We start from the raw sequence: 27,010 nt of genomic DNA on the forward strand, positions 1-27,010 counted from the left end.
ATATGTACGTGACTGGAAAAGGTCTTGGTACATCATTGTATTTGTTATAGCATCTACACAGGTATTAATTAATTTGGTCCAAGCTTATTAAATTTCATGTCATTTGATAGTACTGGCATGTGACTAAAGAAATTTGATACTTCAAAAACGAAATGTAGAACTTGATAAAAAAAAGAATCTGCTTCAAGGTCAACACTTTTTATAGTCGCTAAATGCCAATTTGTATTGCGTGGACTAAAGCTTCATTCAGATAACTTAATCTACTACAATTCAATCTACTATCTGTTTTGTTATTTACATTCGAGCAAGTTAAAATTACAATCATTTTACCGATGTAAACTTGCTAGTTGGTGTGAAATATCTTTCCAAGTTTCTACATACGCTTGTTCTCATTAGCGATGACTTCAAATCGATTGAATCCAGGTGACTAAAATTACATCTACGCTGATAGCAAACGTGTTAAGCCTCGTCTCCATTGAAAAAACATCAAGCAACTTCTTGCTGTTCCATGTTTATCGAAAACTTGCACCAATGTACAGAAATTATTTTTGTAAGTTACTGTTCGTTGGAAATGTTCTGAAACACGTAACAACAAAAAGCGACAAAAAATTCCTCGTTGTCGCTTCAGTGCGAATCTAGCTACAGATTACGTTGCTTCAGTGTGAACAAAATGTTTCTATAAGCTGCTGTTTGTTGGACAATTTTTTTTCTTTATTTATTTAATTTGTACTTTACAATTCGTCCAGCTGGACATTTGGTATATTTTTTTAACTTGGAGATGTCGTAGAAAAGGCAACAAGCATGTTGCTCGGTTTATTTCAATGGAGACGAGACTTCACTATTTTTCCATCTTGTGTTTACAAATGGTGGGACTCTTGAGAATTGCGCTTGCAATTGTTACGTCATCGCCATACTCCAATGTATCAGTGTAATTATCGCACAATGAGCAATTTTTGTCCGCGTTTAAGAAAAGAAAACAGTCTTGTAGTTACGGCTTTTCCTTTCCTATCCAAGCGTTGTTCTCTCAAACAAACATCATATTCATCCATGCGCCAAAGAGTTAAGTTCCGTCTTAAGTCGAAAGATTCCAATATTTCTCTTCTCGTATTCCCGTATTCCCATTAAAAGGACGAAAATTTTGCTGGAACGTTGTGCTATATTTAATCAGTCTCGATATTATCTTTCATCCTGAGCTTCCTCGATAAAACGAACGATCGTGGAACGCTGATGAGGAGGTGGAACGGCAGGAGGTAGAACGAACGGCCGTGAGGAGGTCGTTCGAGTGAGTAAATGGCACGTCAGCGTGAACTGCGGGCAATATCAGCGGCGAACGTCAGAAGGCCGGCCAACTTTTTTTCCTAGCGAACACAGACAAATCGATATCTACCCGTGCGGTGGTTTCGCGTTTTCCTGCTGCAGCAGCCTCGACCGCAGGGTCACTGACACACCGTGCCACTGTCTCCGATGGAACCGGCTACGTTTTTAGTTTCGCCTAGCCACGATTTTCCGCTGATCAACGGAAAAGTAGATATGTAAGCATTAGGTCGTATGAATGTGCATATGTACAGGAAATGTTTCTTTTCTTCGGTTAAAATAAATAAAAGAATATACCTTCGGTTTTCCCATCGAAACTGAGTTTACCAATTCAAATAGTAAAGCCAGCCAAGTAAAATGTTATTGACTTTTGGTTAACAAGTTTTCTGACTATCTTTACTGTCTTTTCGTTAAATGGTATAGTACCTGTTCCAAGCGTCCAGAGGCACACGTTTCCCAAATGCCACGCTGAAAATGATTTATCCTGGTAAAGAAACATTTCATGGATTCATCTTAACGTGTCAGAAATGTTAGATTGTGAAAAACTATGAATGTTCAATTACCATAGTGAAAAAGGTGCAAAATTTTTGAAAACAATGAGTGAATCCTGCTGTTATTTAATTAACAGCAATTAACAGACGTATGCAAGCAAAATAGCTGCAAGATTTTTCCTTTAATTTACTTCTTTTTAGCTTCGATTTTTAAGAGCTGTATTTTAGACGGAAAAGATGTAGCATAATAGTTTTACGTTTAGAAGTGGTGGAAAATGATCATTGCTGAGATCTATAATTCTTATAACTAAATTTTAATAATTCTTATAATTATAATTAAAATAAAAATATCGAGAAACAAGAATCGATTGTGCTGTTAATTGAACATAAGAAAATGTCTTTACTTTGTATATTTTGAATAGCGTATTTCATATAGGAGAATATGACAACTTTATGTTCAAACATGATTGGTAACAGATAAAACTAAGGATTTCTCGAAAAGCGGAATCGTCTAATTTGGCTTCTTAATTTCAAAGATGTTTAATTGTGTCTGATACACGAAGAAAATATTTCCAAGGAACTTATTTTCACTTCACAAACTATTGGTTCTTCTTAAATAACTGAATGATGGAGCGTAATAAGTTCCATCTTATTTGAAACACAAACTTTCTCCGTTTCATGTCACGAACCTAACAGTCGTATTGAAGTCAGAATCTATACGTAGTACTATGAACAATCCTTAGAATTATCGTTTTCTACATCGTCAATTATCGATAATAAGTGACAAAGGTGAGATAAAATTAGAATATCTGAAGGAGTGAAAGACAAACAAACATAGATTCTTGCGACGATAGTACCTGTCCCCATTAAACTAGGATCAATCCACGAGACGCCATTCAATCCAATCGTGTACAAGGAAAGCAAGAGAAACTGGGTCAGCGCAATTTCATAAAACCTCTTCCTGCAACAGCAAACAACGCGATGTACTCGCTTTTATAACGTTGCATCGACCCACATTCCACCAGCCGCGTTTAATACAGTTTTGGACGAACGAGCGGTACGTGTAAACTCGTGTCCATCGAACAATAAACATATTTTCTTTAAGATATTTCAACATAGATAGATATCCTTATAAAATTCCAGATTCCAGTGAAATGCCAAAAAATTAGATCGTTAGACGAATATAAGTTTGGTACGTCTAAATAAATTTGGTAAACAGTATAAGAATTACTCAGAAGCTATAACTGATCAATTTCATAAATGGAAAAGTGAAAGAAAGGTACTTAATGAAAATATTATTTCTTTTTAAATTTGTCGTGGAATTTACCTACTTACAATATCATAATTTCCTCGTGTGTTCACGAGAGAGGTTCATATGGAAATATTAGTATTTGAAGGTCCAAAGGAGATAATCTGTAGTAATTTTGAATCACAATATCCTGTATGCTGTTCGTTTAAAGTAATCGAAATGTAATTGTAAAACTTCCCGAAAACCTCTCAAAAAATCCCTTTCCAGTCTTCCCAGTATACTTTCAATGCTGCAAAAACCAACACATTTAAAAGATTGCCATCACAACTCCAACTCAATATGATCCTCGTCCTCGCAACTACACTAACCTCCACCACCTTCGCTTCGATCCAGACTCTCCAACGCCACCTCCTATTGCCGAACAACGAGACAGACTCGCGTTTCTCCTAATAATCCCAGCATCAAGGCAAAAAGAGCCGCCAAAGTGGTACTGGTTGCTCACAATAGCAAGCGTGTTACTTCCTGGCGTTCCTGTCGCCTTGCTCGAAGCGCGACCCTCTCCTCGTTTCTTCCACGCACAGCAGAGAGAGCGTGACACTCTCCTCGTCGCGACAGCACTGGCAGCACCGGTTTGGTTCCACCAAATCATCACTCCCCTCGACTCATTCTCTGTCCGCTTACCCCTTCGTTCGTCGCCTGTGAATATTCGTGATTAGGAGAACGAGAGACTGACCTTTCTCTCTCTGCTTAATATCTTCATCTTTATTGGACGTTCCAGCATACCTCCTTTCTTGTTCCTGAACAGAGAACACCTCCTTCGTCGTTTCACGTTCCTCGTTTGGCTTCTTCGGTCGTGAATGTTCGGCCTGTGTTCATCCAACTGCGAAACTCCTGTTACTTATCGGGTTTTGTTGGCTTGTCTCTTGGTTCGTTAGAGGGAGTTAAGTAGCTTCTTAGATAGCGTGGCACCCTGATACCATGGGCAGACGGACGCAGACGTGCAAGATGGCACGCCCAGCTGACGCCACGCAGACGCCGTCGTCGCCCGCTGCCGCCGTGGAAACAGGATCGCATACACGGCAATTGTTGTGGATTGTGGAGAGTCGAGAGAGAGACTCGGCAGATCGAGTCGAGCTTTTGCTGGGTTCACTGAAGCCTAGTTCATACTGACAGACAATTGTCCAATCGGCAATCGGCATACGTCGTCCGCGGAAAAGCTGCGGATGTATGTACTAACACAGCTGGAAAAATAATTAGCGAGAGAGCACAATGGCTGTGAAAGTACACTATATGCTATATGCTTTTGTTTATATACGTCACATTTTTGGCTAATATGCATGCTTATCTTTATGATTGCGTTGGACCTAGCAGAAACAACCAATCAGTCCCGCGTTTATTTCTATTGTACATTGTCTGGCAATGTCGCATCGGACTGATAATGTCATCGACGAATAATCTACTTACTTACTTATGTAGACTATTTGCTAGTTTGAATTAGGCTTAAGTTCACCTAACGTGAATGGGAGTTTGGGTCTATTTTTGTCAATTCCTGCGACTTTTGTTCAGATTTTGGGCCTTTGGTGGGTTCGGAAGGATCGAGTTTGCAGTTGCGAGTTCGGCGTGAATATTTGTAAGAAACGTCGGAAACTTCTTGAGCGTTGTTTAACTTCTGAGACAATGACTCTTTAGTGGTTTAGTTTTCGTTACGATTTAATATTTTTGATGAGAAGAACAGAGAAGAGATTTGCGAAGATTTACTTTGATAATTCGACGAGTTTATTCGACGTGACTGGGACGTCTGACTCGAGATGTTCACAAAAAAACGCTTTAGAATTTTTAAATATCCAGTTTTTCCGTTGATGATGATTTTGCAATACTTTTATGGCCTTATACTGCGATTTAGTAGTTTTCATAGTTTCGAAAGGTTCTATTCGCTGGGTCTAAAAGAACGTTAGGTTTGTTGCATCGAGGATCGGTTAAAAACATCGAGTGGATGTATAGAACGGCGTGTTATCGCTGATGATAATGACGCAGTGCTGATATCGCTGATTGTTCGTTGCAGCTGAATCGTCGCGTGATTAAGGGAACGGATCAGCGCAACTGCAAAGCTGATTTGCTGGCGATTCATGTTTTGTCGGGTGCGAATTCGGCCTCCATTCGTTTCTCGGTGCGATAGATATTCTTTTATCTAAAGAAATGCCTACATAAATTCCAATTATCGCTATAATTTAACTTTTACGGAGTTTCGTGTAACTTATTATCTTTCTCTTTATCTTCCTCTGTCGTTTTCGTTTAGGCGAACGAAGATAATTGTACCAGTTCACGTATATACAGAATATTTTCAACATTTTTACACAAATTACATAATATATCGTAAACGAAGATAGGAGAAAATGCTATATAAAATTTTACCGCAAACTTTATTATAGCTTTATATTAGGTCGTCCGAAAAGTTTCTTTCATTTTACAAGGAAATAATGGATGCACAATATTTTCCGTTTTATATTATTTTATCGAATTACGTATGATCCATTTTGTTCTATCAAAGTAAAGATCACAACGTTCCACAGATTAGGTTTCCTGTTTATATAAAGATTCATCGTTGTAAAAGACATGTCTGCAAAAGAAAGACAATTTCTGGACAACCTGATATTTTAGTTATTTTTTAGCTATTCACATCTTTACTATAAAGCTGTAAACAAATATTGAACGCAGAACGAAACACAGACTTGGCGAAGGATTTGCATCGTAGGATATACGAAAAGTCGATCGTATTTATTTTATGCGTATAAAAATTCTGGAAGTGAACCCTATTTCCACTTATAGATCGCTGTTCCGCATTTTGATCGGTAATATTACAAACGCTCTTTATATTTCAGCATTTAGGTAACAGCACTTAACTTCGAACACTGCAGATTCAGGAAGTAAATGTTTTAAATTACACTGGTTCTTGTAAGGTTGCTTATCGTGTAACATATCAATTAACCATAAGCGTACGACGAATATATTAAGCTGCTACGCGTTGCACCGCATCAGGCCTTTCCAGTGATTAATTATATACAAATTTTAAGGACACTGCCTAACACTGTAGAAGTTTTGTCGAATGAGCGGAGAAATTGATGGGGAATGTTGCGTGTTCGAGGAAATTTTACGACGAAAACGTTGTCGAAAAGTTGCGTACAGGTGCTGTAATACCGGTGATTCCGCGGTAATTCGACTTTTCGATGAAAGGTGGATGCGATGGTGCGCTCGGTGAAAGGCAAATTGAGGAAGTGTCGACGAGGTGTGTGCTTCGAATGAAACGGACAGGATGGTGAGATTGTATAACAGACATTTTCGACGAGACGAATTTCGGGGAAGATTGTCTCGACGACAGGCTATGATTGGAAAGATGATCCGATGGCTTGAAGACTTCAATTTCCAGAGCCTGTAAAACTGATGAGGCAAGATGATTTTAAACAGAAGAGTTTTATTTCATAAGGAAATACTTTCCATAATCGCATGTTATTATTTTCATGTCGTATTATTCAATTACACAAAATTGTAGGTTTTCATTTTCCATTTACTTTTATCAATGAGTTCATTCCTTCTTTTTACGAAAATGTATCTAGTCGCATGTTCAAATTAAATTCTATTCATCTATGAAATAAACCGAGTCTACGAATGTTGTCAATTTTTTCTCTCGAATTCAGAAAGTTAGGGCATTTATCAAATTTCCAAATTACATTTCTAATAAATGTATTTAGTCGGCAATAATTAACTGAGAAAGGTGATTGATCCTAATAAAACACGAGATTATTAAACTGAATATACAAACAAGTGTTCAAACAGTAAAACGTACAACTTACACTATATCGAGCATCCAGATATTATCTTGGAAAAATTCACCTAGTTATTGAATGAATTTCCTAGGAAAAGGAAAATGGTACCTGCACAATTTCGAAGGATATCGTACCACAATTTTTCAGACCGAATTCTCCTAATCATTGACAACCATTCAAACCATGAATGTAATTTAAAAAATCTATAGAATCTACGTCAGATCATGTAGCTTTTTAACATATTGTTGACGGTAAACTGTGAAATTGATCGGGTCTCAATTTTTCCACATTTCTGCAAAATATGTGTATTCCTATTCATAAATCTGCGAGACTTGTCTACTTCAATTAGAATAATTATTAGAATTACATACTTTTGACATTGCGTAATTTCAATATTTGATGTTAATATCAACTTTATTTCACAATACAGATTACTTCATAGTATAAAATCGTGCACGTTATAATTCGCCTGAGTAACTTAAACAATAAAATGACAAACAAAACGATGAGATATCAATACGGAAAATCGTACCTGCATACATTCTAACCGTCATTTTACCGAAAGCAACCAAGTATCCGATGACCTACGGATAGAGTGTACATGAGATATGTATGAAAACAATGTAAATATGTTTGTCGGGGTATAAATATATTACAAACGTTTTACCCTTAATTTTCGCGACGGACAATGGACACAACAACAATGCAATCACACAATAATGCTCGGTCATTCTCAACGTTGGAAGAATGAAAAGCGGCGAGTCTTGTTTGACGTGAAAAATATTAAGCACCCACATCTTATTTCTAAAACGATCTTACCAAAACCACCCATTGAAACGTCATCAACGAGCCAAGCCCCAGAACCACAGAACCTACATCGACTACCCACATCGTATCCCCGAAACGAACCGCGCCAACAATCAATGAATCTCCCCCAAAAAGTCTCCCATCTCGGACGAACCACCCTTTACTGCTCCCTTCATCAACCCCCTACAACGATCGTCTCGCGATCTCGCGACGAAGAGTGATCAAAGGGAGGCAAGGTTTGGGTCATTAATCATCCGCGGACAGTGAAGCGAGCAATAGAGGGCCGGCCGAAAATGGCGGTCGACACGCATCGAATTGCTGAAACTGCGTTCTGGCTGCCTCCCCGATTGGCCGATTCGCCCTTGGCTCTCGCAGGGGTCGAACATCGTCCGTTTCCTCAAAAAGCGTCGCCATCCTGCGGCGAGCTTTCGAAGCTCGGCTGGATGCTTTGCACGCACGCGTTCCGCGCAAATCAGATCGCGCGCGCGACCAGCCACCCCTTTTCGAACACGTTCACCCTTGGATCATGCGTTCAAGTTAGGTTAGGTTCTCTGGAAGCATTGCGATACAGGGTTGGTACAGCAGTGATCGTTTAACCCTTTCACCCCTTGATTTTGCGTTACTTGTATTGTTTGTATTTATCGTATGTTTACATATAGTTACAATTATATCGTATTTTCACAGGTAAAGTGCGCATGCGCATGGAATTTTATATTCTTCGTGAACATAGCTAGATAGGATTTTGAATTATTCGAATATCTTGATAATTTGAGTATTGAGTTATCGGTGGAACACGATCGACGTGGATTCGTTGGAATTTAACACTGCCGCTTTAGTTTTAGTCGAGAAAGAGGCTTTTAACTTTTCGAGAAAATTACACACGCAAATACGATTAGAGCGATAGAACCTAAGTAGAGATTCGATTCTCTTATTAAATATTGTAACGAGTATGTTATATTTCAAATATCTTATATGTGCTTACCTACTATGTGTATTTTTATATTCTTCAATTTCCTATAAATTGATAAACATCCGTAGCCTGATCTTTTTTTTTTTGGTATCAGTAAGCATTTGAAACGAAAAATATGATTATCGTATATGATCGAAACGATAAACGTTCGAGCGATAGAAAAATACGATTCGAAACGGATCGGAGATGATCCAGGGAATGAAATTATTGTAATTTTGGGAATGTGGAGCTGCGATTTTATCGACAGGGAGAAATTATTCGAGGGGGTTGAAGTAAATCTCGCGGTGGAAAGCGAGGGCTCTGCTTGCGAACACGAGAAGGGGTGGTTTTGACGAAAGGTTAGGTTGGTTTGAATTGTTGCTATAGGGTGGCTGCGAGAAGTTACAGTATAGGATGTTAAAAGATGGGGTGTCTTGTGATGCGTGTAAAAGAAGTTGAGAGAATTGGCTTCGAAGGGTGAATACTACGATATTGTAATGGTGAGGTAATTTGGTTGTTGAGGAATTTAATGCGTTGAAGGATGAAAAGATTTGAGAAAGAATTTGGGGATAAGACTGAGATTCGGTTTCATATAGTTTCAATTTGAAATTTAAAAGGTTGAATTACGAATTTCGTTATTTGAATTTAAATTGTGAATTTTGCAGTCTAAATTTGGATTTAAAAATTTCAATTGCGAATTTTACAGTCTGAATTTGAATTAATAGATTTGAATTGTGAATTTGTCTAATTGAATTTAAATTGAGAATTTGGCAGTCTAAGCTTGAATTTAAAAATTTGAATTGCGAATTTGACAGTCTGAATTTGAATTAATAAATTTGAATTATGAATTCGACTATTTGAATTTAAATTGAGGATTTGGCAGTCTAAGTTTAAATTTAAAATTTTGAATTGTGAATTTGACTATTTGAATTTAAACTGAGAATTTGGCAGTCTAAACTTGAATTTAAAAATTTGAATTGCGAATTTGACAGTCTGAATTTGAATTAATAAATTTGAATTGTGAAATCGACTATTTGAATTTAAATTGAGGATTTGGCAGTCTAATTTTAAAAATTTGAATTGTGAATTTGCCTATCTTCACTTTAATTGTGAATTTGACAGTCTGAATTTGAATTAAAAGATTTGAATTGTGAATTTGACTATTTGAATTTAAACTGAGAATTTGGCAGGCTAAGCTTGAATTTAAAAATTTGAATTGCGAATTTGACAGTCTGAATTTGAATTAATAAATTTGAATTGTGAATTCGACTATTTGAATTTAAATTGAGGATTTGGCAGTCTAAGTTTAAATTTAAAAATTTGAATTGTGAATTTGACTATTTGAATTTAAACTGAGAATTTGGCAGTCTAAGCTTGAATTTAAAAATTTGAATTGCGAATTTGACAGTCTGAATTTGAATTAATACATTTGAATTGTGAATTCGACTATTTGAATTTAAATTGAGGATTTGGCAGTCTAAGTTTAAATTTAAAAATTTGAATTGTGAATTTGCCTATCTTCACTTTAATTGTGAATTTGACAGTCTGAATTTGAATTAAAAGATTTGAATTGTGAATTTGACTATTTGAATTTAAACTGAGAATTTGGCAGTCTAAGCTTGAATTTAAAAATTTGAATTGCGAATTTGACAGTCTGAATTTGAATTAATAAATTTGAATTGTGAAATCGACTATTTGAATTTAAATTGAGGATTTGGCAGTCTAATTTTAAAAATTTGAATTGTGAATTTGCCTATCTTCACTTTAATTGTTAATTTGACAGTCTGAATTTGAATTAAAAGATTTGAATTGTGAATTTGACTATTTGAACTTAAATTGTGAATTTGGCAGTCTAAGTTTGAATTTAAAATTTGAGTTATGGCTTTCAAAATCCTCATTCGATCTCGAATCTGTGAGTTTCTAATTTGCATTTTAAAAAATCCGGGTGCAAAATTAGCAAGGTTAATAAATGTTTTATTTGTTTTCTCATTAAAAGAATATATATATACATAGGTAGTATATACAATATGCATGATTTGTTTCAATTATACCTAAATTCACTTTCACTCTTCATTCAATCATTACTCTTTTCATCATCACCTGAAACTCAAAATCATTCCATACGAGATTATATTATCTTAACCAATTTTTAAATAAATAACTATTATTTAATAATATAACATTTCATCGTTAAATATGTTATAATCCTCAGACCCACCTAGCTCATATCACGAATTAATCCTTTCACGCATGTATGTTCCATTACACTTATACCGCCATCGTAACATACGCTGATAAAACAACTCATAAGTAAACGTAATTTCTCTTCGCTTACAATTCATTCTAAAGTCTTTCAACAGTCTATCTGCATAAAACTTGGTCGTGCAATCGCCGAAAGCAATCTCCAGCACGCCGAGCGTACTTCCGTCGTCTCAAACGGCGCTCTTCCCCCCACTTCCGGTATCCGTTCGTAGAAACTTCTCTCGTATGGATTCGATCGTCATTTCCATATCAGCCACGACGATCGATCGTAGACACGTGGTACAACCCTCTTGGTCCTCGGGGTGCGTTTCACACACTGGGTGGTCGAAAAGTCACGCAATCCGTATCCTAATAGTCGTTTCAATACAGTTTGCGCGACATTTCAACCACCCGGTATCGTATGCGGAGAATCCTCGTCGTTTCTTCAGTTTTCTCACATCCTTACCAATTAATCGTGTGTTTTGGAGCTTCTTCGACTGGAACTTTGCACTTATACAATCGAGTGCACCAAACATTTACGTGTAAATCTGTTGATACGATTTATATTTCCTGCAAGGTTGATGGTTTGTTTAGACGATAGATGAGAGAATCTTTCTCTTGTAATCGTATTCAAAACATTTGTGGCTTTTTCATTTTGCCAGTGAACTTTCTCGATTTTCAAATATCTCAAGATATTTATTGTTAACTATGCTTAACCTGGTTAGAACTGGTTTCATGTAAAAAATAAAATTCAACACTAAGACTATCGACTTAGATGTTGTATATGTTAATCAGTGTAATTCAAATGATATTAATTAAGTAAATAAATCTATATACTTATGTCCGTGTCTAGATTCGAGGCAATATTAATTTTTGCAAAAACAACCGTATGTCCCAGCTGTGAGAAAAGAAAATTTGAAATCAGTCATTCTGAAGGATTTGATAGGTCCACTGTTAAATAAACAGTTCCCTACATTGATATCTAACAATTTTCAAATACGTATCTACTTTCTAACTAATTTCCGAATAAAAGTGATAAAAGTAAAGGGAAGTGAAAACGAGAGTAAAGAATACGATTAAGAAAAAGAATCGTTAATTCTGAAAGTAGGCTTGGAATAAATGCCAGGGAATAAATTATGCGGTAATTTTCTGAATCAGAATCCGGAGTTTGGTCAATCGTTAGCGCGAGCTTTCATTCATAAAATTCTCGAACATTCTGCGCAAGTTCGACCGACATACAGCGGACTCTCTTTCAACCGAGGGTGGCTTGTCCGCGTTGCATATTTAGGCTCTTTCCCTTTCACTGGATCATTTCCCGTCCTTTATGAAGCAAACTACTTTTGAATAATGTATAATCGTTTTACGATGAATTATCCACTTCTATTACATCTACGTCTAACTCTTCGAATCCATTCTTAATCAGCACATCAAATGTTTACTCACAGTTTAAATCACGCTATTTTACAATTAACTTTCTCGATGTTGATGTTCGAAGTTTCAATTTTAATTCTTGCAATCTATTTTTCATTAAATCGTCTGAATCCTTTCAAAAATCTATCACATTCGATCGCACTATTTTCTAATCAATTCCTCGAATTTTATTTTCATCTTTTTATATTTTTATTATTACGAATATTGAAAGTTTGTTCGAACTACTACATAGACAGTGAAATACGTAGCACCATTCATCGATTGTTTCAACTTTTCCTGGCAACCTTCGCCGACTTGCCGTTACGTGTATTTCGTGGTTGTTAGGAATTCTGACGCCAAACGAAAGGTTTAATCGATTGTGCGGACGAGACGTTTCACCGACGTAGCAGGCGTATTAAATAATTGCGTATTAAGTAATTTGTTTAACCTCCTGGCACAATGTAACACCATTGTTCATCGGCCATTCTTACGAGACTTCTATAACGATAACATCTGTACAAATTCGCTTACTATTATCCACGTCACTTGTACGATTCTCGAACGACTATCCACAAATACAAGAAAGAAAAAACTAACAAAACAAGATACAAAGACACTTTTTTATCTTAAGATAAGAGTAGAACACAATTTCTATCGTATGACGAACGATCCTTTCGTAAAATCGTTGCCACGTCTCTGGCACCCTTCCACTAACCCCATTCCACCCTTCGATCCTGCCAGGCTGCCAAACAGCAGTTCACTCACGCCATTATCAAACCGCCAAACTCGATTCACAAAGCCGGACCACCGTAACCAATCACTAAATCCAATGTGGACAATTCCAAATGCAACGATCATCTTGACCCGTCAGCGACCGACAAACTGTCAAATTGCCTAAATTCACCGTTGTTCTCACTGTTCCTTGGAACAAAGAGAAAGGAAGGCAGAGAAAGTTGGTCGAAGGGATACGTCGAAGCGAACACAGCCACAGCTCGCGAAAATTCCGAACGAAAACGAAAGCAGAACGTACGAACAGCCCCTTCCACCCCCGCGAGAGAGGTGCACGCAGCACGATCGTTCCATCTCCCGTAGACCGGCCGAACGCACCACAGATTCCCGGCACCACCGTCGACCACCCCCTTCCTTCTCCGCCCTCATCCCCAACACACCATCTTCCATCCCTCTTCTGTTCGAAATACTAGCAAACAGCTTTGTGCGTGCACGCAAAACCAGCGTACCCGATGGTTATGCCCATGGTGAGCCACCACGTGCGCGCACGCGTCCCCGCTGACGCAACACGTACGCTGACGTAACGAGAAACCGACAGAACCGAGGACGTTTTATCGAGTGGAGGTTAGGACGACGGCCGGTTGCGCTTGCGTGCGCCCTCCTTTCCTTCCGATACACGCTTTCCGTGCACACCGGGCGAGACCGCGTCAGACTTTTCCCCGGTCGCGAGCCAAACGCGTATCATTCGTGTATTTCGGCTTTTCCTTTTGCTCTCTGTCTGTCTGTCTGTCTCTGTCTTTCAAAAGTTCTCCTGGAGCAACGATCGTCCGATAACACTGAACCCACGGATCGTCGGTAGATACGGCCGGTTGTGAACGATAGCGACGTCGAGGACACTGTGAAAGGAACCGTGTCAGTCGGTGCACCCTGTGCGTCACGTGACGACCCAGACCGCGACCTATCGCAAGCAGAGGAGCAGAGACTTGGAGGCTGTACGCGGCACGACGCCGCTCTCCACGCCGCTTGCAGGGGTTTTCGTGGGTGGAGCGTGTGATCGATAGCGCACCAAACGGACTAAGGGGGTCGTCGCCAAGGTGAGAAACGCTGCAGATACACCATGAACAGGATGAACCACCTGCGAGCCGAGACACACACCCGCGCACGGGGTTTGGCGCATGGGGTTCGACAGACTGCAACGATGATCGTTCGGGGATGCGCGTTGCTATGCTTTCGAACGGGGGTACAACGTGGATTCGATGGGGCGGTGGTGGGGGGCAGATGTGGATTTTTGTCAAATTACAATCGCGTGAATCGGCGAATGGATTGGAGGAAAGTGATGCAAACGGGGATGAATGTTGACGTTTTTGAGGCTGGTTCGGTATGTGGGTCAGCGGTCGACGCCTCGGGCGCTGCCTGGTTCAATCTTTCGAAGGGTGGAGGGTGCTTGGGGCGCTTCGAGAGCCGACGTGGATGAAAATGGAATTAAATGAATTGTTTCTACTCTTTTCGAGGTTCCCCTTTGGTTTTGTTGGAACGTGGGTAATGCCAGGTATTTTAACCCTACCGCTTTCCTCGGATTTATATAGGTTAATGAAGGAATTCGAACACTTGCGGATACTTTTTATGAATGCACCGAGTAGAATTAAAATTTCATTGGCACTGCAACGAGACGCGAGTACTATGATAAAGATTGATAAGAAGATTTGGTTAGCTAATAAGACATCGGTAAGGTGTCAAGTAACTCTGGAAATGTAGTATATAGAAATTACGAGTACAAGTATACCTGTGTTCTGGATAGATCAGAAAACTACTTCAGTAGTCAATTATCCAGTATAATGATAGATCTCAATATAATCAATCGTTATATGTTGTATACCGATTTTTTTTTTTATTAAATATACGTTTGCAGTAAATATCCTGTAATTTCTATATGTCTCAGATTGGTTTCAAATTTTATTATCGTTATTGGTACGCGCGATTTTTCGTTTCAATTGTTGATGGTCGTTTTAAAGCCTGACAAGTCCTTGAAACTAAAGCGAGATTGAAACATAAAAGATTCAGACACCGCAGCAGGGTTAAGTTGTTGAAGGTGAGATCGAGTGGATTGAAAGTTCGCGTCGCGATACGAGTTGGTAGAAAAAACTTTTATCAAGTCGAATGCTTCAGGTGGTGTATTCAGAAGTTCAAGTATTGTTACGTACCTATATTTCTCCTCTTTTGTCCTCTATTCTCTTTATTTCTTCTACGTTCTTTCCCCTGGATTTAATCAATATTTCTCTCTAGAAACCGGCTGACAGGTTTTTACTTGCGAAGCATTCAAAACTTCAATCCGCATATAGATTGCACTAACTTTTTCAAAATATCACTATTTTTATTTGTTCTCTAAACAAAGAACAATTTGCATTAGAGTTAATCTCGATTTAATTACTTCGAAATCATAGTTAAACATAGTCGATAGAATTTCGTGAAGTAAATCGACGTAAGATTTGAATGTTTCTAGAAATTGCGTTAGATCATCGACTTTAACGTTGAAATTTCCAACGTTCTTGGAATCAATTTGCAACCAAAAATGTCGAATCTCGAATCTATACTTAGTCGTGAATTTTTCATGCAAATAGTCATCGAAACCTGACCTTGATATTAGAAGTTAAGTCGCATCCGGAGTTTCAAGATGGAGGTCGGTCTAACCTTTCGGCGTGGCATTTAATCGATATCGAACCGTGGTTTCAAAGTCGTGGCCTGTGCATTCCTATCTACTAAATAACCAACGCGACGCCACGGCTCAACTCGAAACAAACTTTCCTATCAATTTTCTCTAGAATCAACGATGAGAACCGCGAGATATTATGCTACTCGCTTGTAGCCTACGCTCATTCATTTACGTATTAACGTGTCTATTTCCTAAGAACGTGCGATAAGTCACATATCGTTCGATCGGCCAGTAGATAATCCTGTATTATGCGGTGTAATTTAGACGAAAAACGGCTGAACATTTGTTTCTACGATGCTTTTCAAAATAATCTAATTTTCCCTCTTTTGAGGTCTAAATTGAGCGTATCAAGTGTTTTATTGCAAACCAACCGGAAGAACAGAAAGTTTTATATTTTTCAATTCGAAAAGCTGTAATCGAGAGACTGCGGATGTTTATGCAAATTCGTATCTTTAAGAAATACGTATATATGATGTAAATATGATGTAAATTAACGACATATGCAATCATTACGATCTGAAGTAAATTTGAAAATAATTATACAGAAAGCTGTAAGACTCTGCAAGGATTTGGAGTTGTATCAAAATTACCAAAAACATTTACAGTAGAATTTAGTGATAATTTCGCATACCAAGTTTTCCAAAGTAACCAGGATGATATTTGATTGTAAATATTAGAAAGAAACGTAACCAACGTTGTTTCTTCTGGACTTGTTTCTTCTGGAAAATATTCGAACGACCACTTTACTTTGGATATTTTTTATATCGATCGTAACGCGTTCAAGATCTGTCATAAACGTAAAAATCCGCAATCTGGAAATCGATTGCAATTTTCCCTCTTTTAGGCAAATAAATTCTTGATCGTAAAAGATTAAATCGTTGGAGAAATTGTGGCTATTTATCACAAAAGAGGACTTGAATGTCGCAATAAGTCGGTTACATTGGAAATGTCGTTCACCTTTGCATAAGAGATCGCGAATTACGTTTTTGACCCAGTTCCACGATGCAGAGAAACGTCCGTCAGGGACAACAATTGCAGAAACGCGTGGAGAAAATAACCGCGACGAAACTGGTATACCGGTTACTACGTGTAATTACGACTGGTTGAGAAATTAAACGTAACGCGTTAACATTTTGCCGATTTCTACGTTTGCGATTATCGCGTCGATCGTAAAAATATCTAAAATTATCATGCATGATAACTGATAACCACCTGATTGATAAATCAAGTTTCGAACTTTCTTCCGTAGAAAATTCATCGAGTTTACGCACTTGTGTTTTATTTATTTATTTATTTTTTAATAATATGTATCTTTTTTAATAGAAATTTAGAATTAGGAATATCGATGAAGTTTTCAGTTATAGTTTTAGTTTTATATACAGTTTTATGTATTGTGTTGGTTTCTGCTATGAAAATTGCACAATTAAAAAATCGAGGAAAAATATTGAAAGTATCAAGAAACGTGTGGAATTTGAAGTATTTAGAAAATTGTTATTATTTCGCGACACAGAAATTCGACTTGGAATAAGAATTAAAGAACTTATACGGATATTAATCTCTGTTTAAAAAATGTACAACTGCAAGTTGGTTGATTATACAAATATTGCAATGTTCTAGAGACGATTATTTTAAAGATTCATAATATACGTCATTCCCATCTTGATTCCTTTATTAATTCACTTGCTATTAAAAATATGTGTTACTACATTAATAAAGTATACAATGAATCATAAAATCGTTTGCATCGTAGTTAACAGAAGAAAATATTAGTTTTAAATACAAGATAAAGTCCGAATCGGACACGATGTTCATTTTGTTCGCGTGTTCCCGCGTTATTATCGTTAACGATATTATCATCTTTGCCATTGTTCTGGCAAACGACGCATCCGGATGTTATTTTTAATCATAACCTAGAGAAACGTGACGTATATCGCTTTTATCTTTGCTTACATCCCGCTTTTCACATATTTCACGTCGCGTGATTGCTGCTTCACCTTCTATCGTTTGATATTTATTAAATGTTAAGTAATTCCGGCGTTAATTAAGCCGATTTAACGGACGCTTGTTAACGCTCCTTTTTATTTCAGAGGATTCTACAGTTTTATATAATGTACACTAACCTAATTAGGTTTCTATGAATTATTTTTATCAGTCTTAACCATAAACTTAAGATATATAAACTTATTGAAACTGCAAGCAGGAAATAAAGTAAAATTTCAATATTAAAATTTCAATTACCTTAATCAAAGTTCCTAACGTTGCTAATGATTTCCAATTTTTCAATCGAATTTATCTAAAAATTTTAGATATATGGTAAAAATCTTCGCATATGTTTAAAATAATACTAAGTGTTTAAAATAAACCTCTTAACAAATACATTTATTATTAAGAGCTGAACATCGATTAAGATTAATCGAAATTATAAAAATTCTCCTCTCATATTTAAAATACTTCCTAATAAACGAATCATTCTATTGACAATTTATACTCAACGACGAATTTTAAAGCAATCACGTGTAATTTCCATATTTAACAACAAACCGAAACTTGCTGACAATTTTTCACACTTGAAAATAACTAAATGGAAAATGAGAAGTCAGAAACTAGAAAACAACATCAAATGGAAACTTCCGTACAATTTGTGAATGAAAAAAACTATCGATTCGAATGCTGTGACTAGAAATGTGATCAAGTGATTAGAAGAAAGTCAGGATCACATATCAGGGACTCGTGTACGCGACGTTTCCACGGCAACAATAGCGAAAGTGGCTTCTCGATACAGCACCGTCTCGGCGCGCGGCGTCACGGCGTCGTCGCACGCGACTCTTCAATGTCGTTAATTTTATCGATCACTCGATAACGACTGCAAATTCCCCATAAAACGTCTATTCTCCGTTTCATTCATTTCTCTATATCCGTTGCCATTTCCAATCAACCGATCGTTACAGTATCACTTATAGTTTCAAAATAATTTCGATGATCTTCATGTCGCTAGAAGGAGGATCTTCTTCGCGTGACTTGTAATTCAAAAAATTAAACACTCTGTATTAATACTGTAATAATAAAATTAACACTGTGTATATTATTATACGTGTTGGTTTATTTAAGAGACGAGTGATAAAATTGTAATAGTCAGTGTATATTAAAATTACTTTAAGTACAAGTACAGAGATAGCGTGTGCCTCAATGCTACTGTTCAACTCTGTTACTTTGTTATTCGAATGTCTGACTCGCTATAAACATTCGCTACAATGACTGTCTTAGAGAGCACGTTCGTCTATTTGTATCGACCGGTGGTATTCTAAAAAGTTCAAATACAACTCCGATTGACGATTACAAACAGCGACGATAATATTTTGTCCGGAATTTGTTTACCTTTGAACCTAGCAAACCAAAACAACGTTGCCACTCCAAAACACAACAATACGAGTCTCTCCCGATTTGAATCTTCTGTTGACTCATGTTCCGCTACAAGCCCAATGACAAGATATTTATTGCAAGCGTACTCTTAATGGAAAAATTAGTATACAACGTGAACAGTAGTCTTAAACATACAATTAATGCTCAAGATAGTCTCATTAAATATCGTGGGTTATTAATATAACGGATGATCAAATACTTTGCTTATTGTTGCGATGTGTATGTTCCAATAAATATCTTGCAACTCCTATATTTTCACATCCGTCTGAGATTCTATCATCGACAAACGTGATAGCCATGTCTCGTAATGGAGCTAATGAGATTTCAAAACGATCCGTGTATTATACAGATAGAAAGTTTCTAATAGCAATGTTCGAATAGTTTCGCGAGCCACCGTATGTATAGTAGAATGTTGTAACGTGAAATTTATTTTTGAAACTTACTGCACATATAACAGCACTAATTATCACATACATATAAGGAGGTACTTATTATACAGGGTGAGTCAGAACATGTGTAAAGTACGGCTGATTCAGCACACTAAAATAAGAAGCAAAGTTCATACCTGTAAACATATGTCCGATATGACCTTGTTTTTGAGGTGCAGTCTATTTTGCGCTGTTGGACGTCACTTAAATCAACCGTTTCAAACGATGGCAAATGGAAAGATCCTGTTGGCCTTGTTTCCTCACCAGCTCATCCTCCGGACCTAAAACCATTCGATTATTAGTTATAAGGGCGTTTAGAGTCTCTTGTTTATAAAACGTCAGTCGACAGCGTTGAAATTCTTCGTTAACGCGACGGTCAAAGTTGCTGACAAATCCGTGTAACTTGTTCGAGCGAGTTGGACAATTTATGACGCGATGCATTCACGCTTTTATCGAAACTGCACCTGGTCACTTGAAGCAATTTCTCCGGAGGTAGATAAACAACAGTTGCAACACAAAACAATCTGTTACTGGAAAACAAGGCCATATGCTTATGAACTTTTCGATCAACATTCTCATTCAGCCCGTATAATCGCAAATCTGTCTGTCCTTAAAATTTCTAATTAAATTCCATTCTGTCGAAGAGATGCAAGTGTCTGAATATTTCTCGGCATTGGCATGTATGCGTAATACGAATTTCGATTCCTATCTCGATCTCGATATCCATCTGCTTTACCATTAAATCGTTCGATCGTGCACGCGAAGCATGTAGCAGAATAAATAAAACGAACGAAGCAAAAGAACCGAAAGAGAGGTAAGATTGAAACGTTTAGGCGGAACGATAAATGACGAAAGTTCGAATCTAAACGAGGTTTCGCGTCGATTAAAAGATCGATCTTTATTAAACAGCCCGGGTGTCCATTTGACGATCGATTGATCGTTGAATTAATAAATCGTTGCAACGGTATAATGTTTGCTTGGTCGCGATTAATGGACCGTGTCAATCAACGTGTCGAGTCGTTAACGCGGTTATTCACGCCGCGCCAACCGCTGCTCCTTGAGCTTTCGATCGAGAGCGATTAATGACGGCCGAAGCTTCATCGTGTCTTTGCTTATTTTGCGGCGCGCCATCGGCCATACGAATTTATGGTTTCAGCTGCACGCATTTGCACGCGATCCGAAAGATCCGAGGCACGACGAAGGATGACGCTTTACTTTACGAACTTTTCGCGCGATGGCGTTCTCGGATGAATCTTTTGGCATTGACTTGGCATTAGAGTTCATTATTTTTAGATTAGCACATAAAGGATTGTACATACAGGAAATGTCAGATAACGTTTTCTTCTATCTTGAGCTGAATTTTATATTGAATTTGCGTTTGGCGTATGAAATATGAAACTATGAAGGATTTTGCTGCAATAATGAAATAATAAAAATGATGAAATAGAAATAAAGATGCGGTTCAAACAAAAATTCCCTCATTCTAAAAAAAAAAGTTCTCCAAAACGTTACCATGCTTCTTGTACAAATATCGTACGCACACTTTCAGTGAAATTTAAGCTTCCACATGCAGCGAATAGCTCTCGACCCTTTGTTTATGTTTTGTAAAAGTCACGTTTATATCTACTTGACAAATTTATCAAAAATAACTAGTATATTTAGAGACATCTTCAAGAGCCATGATCCATCTTTGTCATCTTGTGTCTTTTGAAAGGTTCAATGCACAATTTATAATCAATTTTATAACAGCATCGCTAAAAATAAATATCAGACGCAAACAGTATTTACTCAACTACGAAGTATCATCGAATTTTTAAAATTGTTTTCCTCGAAAACGCTAAAAGTGGACGTACTATATCGGTGCCGCAAGCTATCGATATTAAAGGAAAACAACTGACCGATTGAAAAACGGAGAATCATCAGCATGGTAAACAACGAATTAACATGGTATCGCTTTGAGAGGAAATGGAGCGATAGTGCTCGAGTGGCAAAAGGGTCGCAGAGGGTTGGAACCGGGCGAGGAACGCGAATCGTGGCGGGTGCTCGGGATCACCGGCGTGCAGAGTCGTAAAACACGTGCGAGCGTGGTTCGCGGTGCCGACCACGTAGGTGGGGAACATATGGGGAACCGTGGCTAAATATAGAGAGCGCTTTTATGGCGTGCGGTCGTGCCTCTGGGATCCACGGACGATCCACGAACCCCGATGCCCTTTATCCGATCCGACCGTGTGCCTCTCTCATTAGGGCAGCGTCACGTTATCGAACGGATCGCCATGATTTCGCCAACCCAACATTCGTGAAATCGTGTAGAAACCATGGTCATGGAGAAACGCTCGATTTAGGGAAAAATTTGTCGAGTGGAAGAGCGTGTCTTTCGTCTCGTTTGATTAATCTTCGTTGTTTGCTGATTGGTTTCGTCACACGGAGATGGTAAGTTTCAGTGAAATTTTGAAGTTTTTCGTTTCTGAAATTGTTTCTTTATTTAAGCCTAACGTAGGTTCTGAGTTATTAATTGAATAGATTTAAATAAATAAGCAGATATTTATTAGATCTTAACGTGACATAGATAGCGAGGAATTTGTTGTGTACCTGTAAATTGTGTACGTTCAGACACGGGTTTTATAAAATTGTAAAATTGCGAGCTTTAGTTTGTCAGGTTTTGTTTCTTTAGCTTTGCTTCTCTTAGAAATTTACTACGCTTGAGAATTATATTTTGAGTTCTCATTATGATTAGGGTCAGGGGCGTGAAACGATTCTTCATTTGAACTACACATGGTTGTTATGCAATGGAGAAGACATTGACTAGTGCAAATACGACTACTACAGAATTTGACGAGTAACCGCGGTAATCAGACACTCGAGAAGCTAACGACAATGATCCTGGGTCCAACAACGAATCCGCGGTCAACGGGTTAGTAGGTTTATTCCTTCGTCGAAGTCTAAGTGGAGATAGCAAGACATTAGTTAACTAGTCCAAGAGCTCGTACACCAGCGGGAGTGACTTTCCGTCACGGTGACGCTGTCGAGGAAAACTATGATGGGGTGTGTCTAAAAGCACGAAATCCTCGGATTCGTGGAGAGATGTCTTCATTCGGGAAGTGAGGGAAATTGACGCTGCTGTTAATTGAGCAATTTGGGACAAAGACTGCTTGTCCGTTTGAAGAACCTTAATTAACAAAATCCTAAGGTTTGTAGCGGGTCCTCAGGCTAGCTGAACTTGTGCTGTGGTAATCATGGAAGGAACCGTTGGAATGTTTACTGTCGAGTACCTCTACGGATATTTCTTTTAATGAGGGCTATATTATTACTCCATACCGTTGTTAGACGGAACGTTCGTCCCGTTGACCGCGGCTACGTTCGGCGACTGATTGTCGCCTTGAGCCCAAGCTCATTGTCACAAATCACAAATAAGTACAATTGGGTAGAATGACGGCAAATTGTTTAATTACAGCTGTAGACTTTAATTGCAATTTTACGGATTTCCCCGAAGTTCCAGAGAGGAAGCTCCGGTGTCCTTTCCTGTATTTAGATTTGTATTAGGTTTTATACGATTAGGTTTACGTTCTTTTAATCGATCTTTATAATTCAGCGTGGCAGCGTACTTTTCGAAAGATCATAGGTCTGCTAAACTTTTTCAAATTCTATCGAAATTCAACTTTCTCAATAATAAATAATAACTAATAAAATAATAAATTAATAAATTATTCAAGCTTGAATCATTATGCGAGCGTGAAACACGAATTGTATCGTTCGTTTCAATGGATATCGATCAGTTCCGTGATTAGGGTTGTGGATGTAGAAACTTGTAGTTTTAGTTTGTTCTTTATTTTCGGTTCTTCTAGACATTCGTTCCAGAAACTTATTATTAAATTTACACAAACAAAGAATCTAAAACTACAATCATCCTGATCATACGAACTACAACTCGCTTTTCGCTCTTAGAAGCTACGATCGAAACAAAAACAGACTGTGTCTGCTTCAACCCTTCGTTTGTTCGTTGGTGAAAAATTTGTCGAAGAAACGGAAAATAGACAAGAACATCGTGTGTATCAGAGCCGTCTGTCTCGAATACGAAACAGAAGCTTGTCTCAATTTAATTGGAATGGTGGCTAGACGAACGTCAACGTCATCGTTCGTCAAGGTTCACGGACGGCCGATGAGTGCAGTCTTTGTCCGCTTACCGATCACAATAAAGCTTCCGACCATGAGTACGATTCGCTTGACTGGCGGTGGAAGACGAGGAAACAACGACCGAGGAAGTACACTAAGCGGGGAGTTCAAGGACAGCAAAGGAGTTTCTCTTGCAAATGGATCCTCCTTCTTATTGAAAAACGTCCTAAAGAATAGCAACTCCGAAACCCTTTTCGTCTCCAATGGCGGAGATCGAGACTGAGGAGAGACTTGGCGTCTTTGAAGGTTCATTTGTAGACTACGGGTTTTTATAGGAAGTTTCAAAGTGCAACATTACATAGAATGGGCATAATGTGAAAAGGTATATAACATATCCAAGGTAGGTATAATGTTTTTTATAACACTTGGATGGTAAAACAATTTTCTATCGCGTCTGTCTTTTTCGATTGTACATATTTTCTGACAAATATGGATTTGCATAAGAATCCACAGTCTAGTCATTTGCATCTTTGAAACTGTTGATTCGTTTGTGTTACGTGATAATACGATGACGATGTATATCGATATGCTGGTTATTAAATACGTAATAACGGAATGTTATCGAGAAGAAGATCGTTTTCTAGAAATTCCTAGAGTCCCAAAAGTATTTCAAGAGGATGAAATATTATACGGGAATGTATGAGGATTAATCATTTGTAATGAATTTGAAAATGACATTTCTCATCGCTCATATGGGTGTCTAGTAATAAATTTGTCGACCAACCTGTAATATAAACGGATCTATCAATTACGCGGTGAATAATTGGCGAAGGCAAGTGAATACGACGTATCAAACGCAATGCTGTATTTTAACATGGAAAAATCGTTTAAATTGTGAAATTTCACGCTAATGACGATGTAATTATGTATCTTGGCCGTAGCATTTCATTTCCGGTTTCTTGCAATCAATTTACATTACCGATATCTGTATTTTTAGCAATTTAGCCATAACAAAGCTGTGCAATTTAAAGAAATTGATATATTATATTTATAACATCGCGATTAAAGTGCGGATATTCATGCAAGTTCATATTTTTCTGAATACAATTCCAAAAACCGGGCCCAGACGGAAATGTGTTCTACCAAATACCATAACAAACATTACACTCTATACATGTCACATTACATGTATGTTGCACATTTTTATCTTCAAATTATCCAGAAACGTAAAATTCCGCGGTTTAATTATGATAAACTATCACTCGTTCCTTAATAGTTTAGACATCGTTTAACGATCTATGCTCGTCGTAGATTGCGTCGCGTCGTCCAATTTTCCCGCAAAATGAAAACTCGCCCGCTAGCTTCTTCCTCCTCCTTGTATCCCAACTATAAAGAAACGAAAACTCGAGAGCAGAGACGCGTTTCTCTCTTGCACTGCCGTCGCTGCGCGCGGAGGGAGATGCCGGAGCGAGATAAGCGACGCGCCTGCTTTCCAATTCGCAACGGATGATCGCGCGGCAGAAGTGCGTGAGAGGTAACGTGGGCGGGTGGAACTTATTGCGGTGGGTGGGCCAGGCAGCGAGCGTGCGACAGAGACCGCCAACGGAACCCGTTTCTCCTCTATCCTCGTGTGCACTGGCTCGTGAAGCCGACAAAGACAAACCCAGACAGAGAACGAATCCATTAAACAAGCACCAACATCGCTGAATCGATTCGTCGAACGAAGAGGGAATACGTAAGAAAAAGGGGAAGACTTATTGCAGAAAGTGAGACAAGGATAGACATATGTATAGAACGAACAAGAAACGAAGATGGAAGATATTCGGAGCGGGAGAGCGAGAAAAGGACAAACACAGAAGCATTAGAGAACGGATAAAGATAGAAGATATTCGGAGCGGGAGAGCGAGAGAAGGATAAACGTACGTGGAAGCGTCAAAGAACAGATAAAGATAGAAGATAGATGGAGCGGGAGAGCGCCGGGGCTGCAAAAAAATGTGCGTGACGCGAGTCAAGAACGACAGAGATAGGGGGAACAGAGTTGTTCCGTGGAACCAAAGAGGGACAGATATACAATGTGAAACAAGAAGAAGAAAGATAGAGATAGCGATATACGATACTGTGAGGGAACGACGAAAGCGGAGAAAAAACTGTGCACGCAAGCCTGTCGGAGGAGGAGCGACGTATATACTGAACAAGGAGAGACGATTAGACGAGGATAGTCTTATAAGTAGCATGTTAGAGCGACAAAGAAAGGGAACGACTAGCGTTTGAATGGAACAGAGAACATGAATTGAAGAAAAAAAGAGACTGTCTAGTATGAAATAAAGGGAGATGGAGCATATAAAGAGCGACTAGTGGAACGAAGAAAAGAGAGTTATATGCTACTGGATAGGGAAGAGTATCATTGAGAGAAAGATAGTCGATATGGGTGGCAGATTGTTTGACAGAGACTGGAACTTTGAGTGGAACGTATGGAACATGAGAATGAAGATATTATGAACGTGATGAGGACGAGGATGGAAGATAGTAGATACGACGGTAGTGTACAGGGCACTGGGCACTGTAGTGTCGAGTATGTATTGGCTGTGAGTTCGTGGGAGAGAAAAAGATGGGAATATTCTGTCGTTGTTTCGTATGAAGACTACAGTAGAAGAACGCAAGTTAAATCTATTCTTTACAGAGAAACGATTTTAAAATTCAGGGTGTTGTCCATCAATCCCATGTTATCAAAGTTGATCTTTTATTTCTTGCTAGAGTTGTTAATTCGTTCCTTCGTACTTTTCAAAACTGACAAAATATTGCTTGCCTTAATGATTATACCTCTAGTTTTCACAAAACTTCGTCAGTTTAGCAATTGTTTTTAGAAGACTTACTCCTTTTGACCTTAACAGATTGTTTTCTTTCTTAGATAAATCATACTGAAGTACTTGTTTCGTACTCGTAAATATCGACCTAAATACTCAAAATAAGGATTATGAATTGAGCGCGACAAGGTTGGGCGGGTTCTACTTTTATCAAAGTTTAATTTTAATGCTGACTTTATCTCCAAATTACGAGATCGTAGATTGCTGGATACAAATCGCGTGTAATATCTCAATGTTTTACTTCACACAATATTAAAGTGCCTACGTACTACTTATGTAGGTACTTGTGGAAAATGTCATAAAGCAAAAGGTTAGAGAGTAGGGTCACGCGGAGGTTAATATATAGGTAACTACGCTACATGTACATAGATTAAATAAAATTGCTATTATAACCTTCACCTGGAGAGAGGGTTAATAAAGATCAAAAAAAAATCTCCGAATATTTAGCAACGCTTAATTTGTTAAAA

At 38.1% G+C, this 27,010-nt stretch overlaps 1 protein-coding gene and 1 long non-coding RNA gene across 10 annotated transcripts in view; one reads left to right on the forward strand and one right to left on the reverse strand.

The window, feature by feature from the left end:
• The window catches only part of LOC126864452 (ras-related protein Rab-37), a 179,736-nt gene that overhangs the window by 13,746 nt on the left and 138,980 nt on the right, over positions 1 to 27,010 (forward strand). Inside the window, exon 1 of one of the 4 annotated variants that reach the window (XM_050615821.1) lies at positions 13,651 to 14,105. The exons of 2 other annotated variants lie outside the window; for them this stretch is intronic. The gene's annotated coding sequence lies outside the window, so the exon portion shown is untranslated. Of the gene's footprint in view, positions 1 to 13,650; positions 14,106 to 21,976; positions 22,000 to 27,010 lie in introns of those variants that run through there. One more of the 4 variants, XM_050615822.1, reaches the window with a different exon arrangement.
• Positions 736 to 26,494, reverse strand: LOC126864460 (uncharacterized). 6 transcript variants are annotated; one of them, XR_007689174.1, is made up of 8 exons: positions 24,464 to 26,494; positions 19,707 to 19,850; positions 3,838 to 4,295; positions 3,423 to 3,750; positions 3,137 to 3,343; positions 2,663 to 2,766; positions 1,612 to 1,782; positions 736 to 1,509 (listed from the first exon to the last, which is right to left on the reverse strand). It is a non-coding gene; the product is annotated as an uncharacterized LOC126864460 (long non-coding RNA). The 6 variants fall into 6 exon arrangements; XR_007689176.1 differs by lacking the exon at positions 24,464 to 26,494 and having other exon boundaries at positions 736 to 1,308; positions 1,388 to 1,509; positions 19,707 to 21,820; XR_007689172.1 differs by lacking the exon at positions 24,464 to 26,494 and having other exon boundaries at positions 19,707 to 21,820.

The sequence above is a fragment of the Bombus huntii genome, chromosome 4 (assembly GCF_024542735.1).
Source record: "Bombus huntii isolate Logan2020A chromosome 4, iyBomHunt1.1, whole genome shotgun sequence".
In the NCBI taxonomy this organism is placed as follows: domain Eukaryota; kingdom Metazoa; phylum Arthropoda; class Insecta; order Hymenoptera; family Apidae; genus Bombus; species Bombus huntii.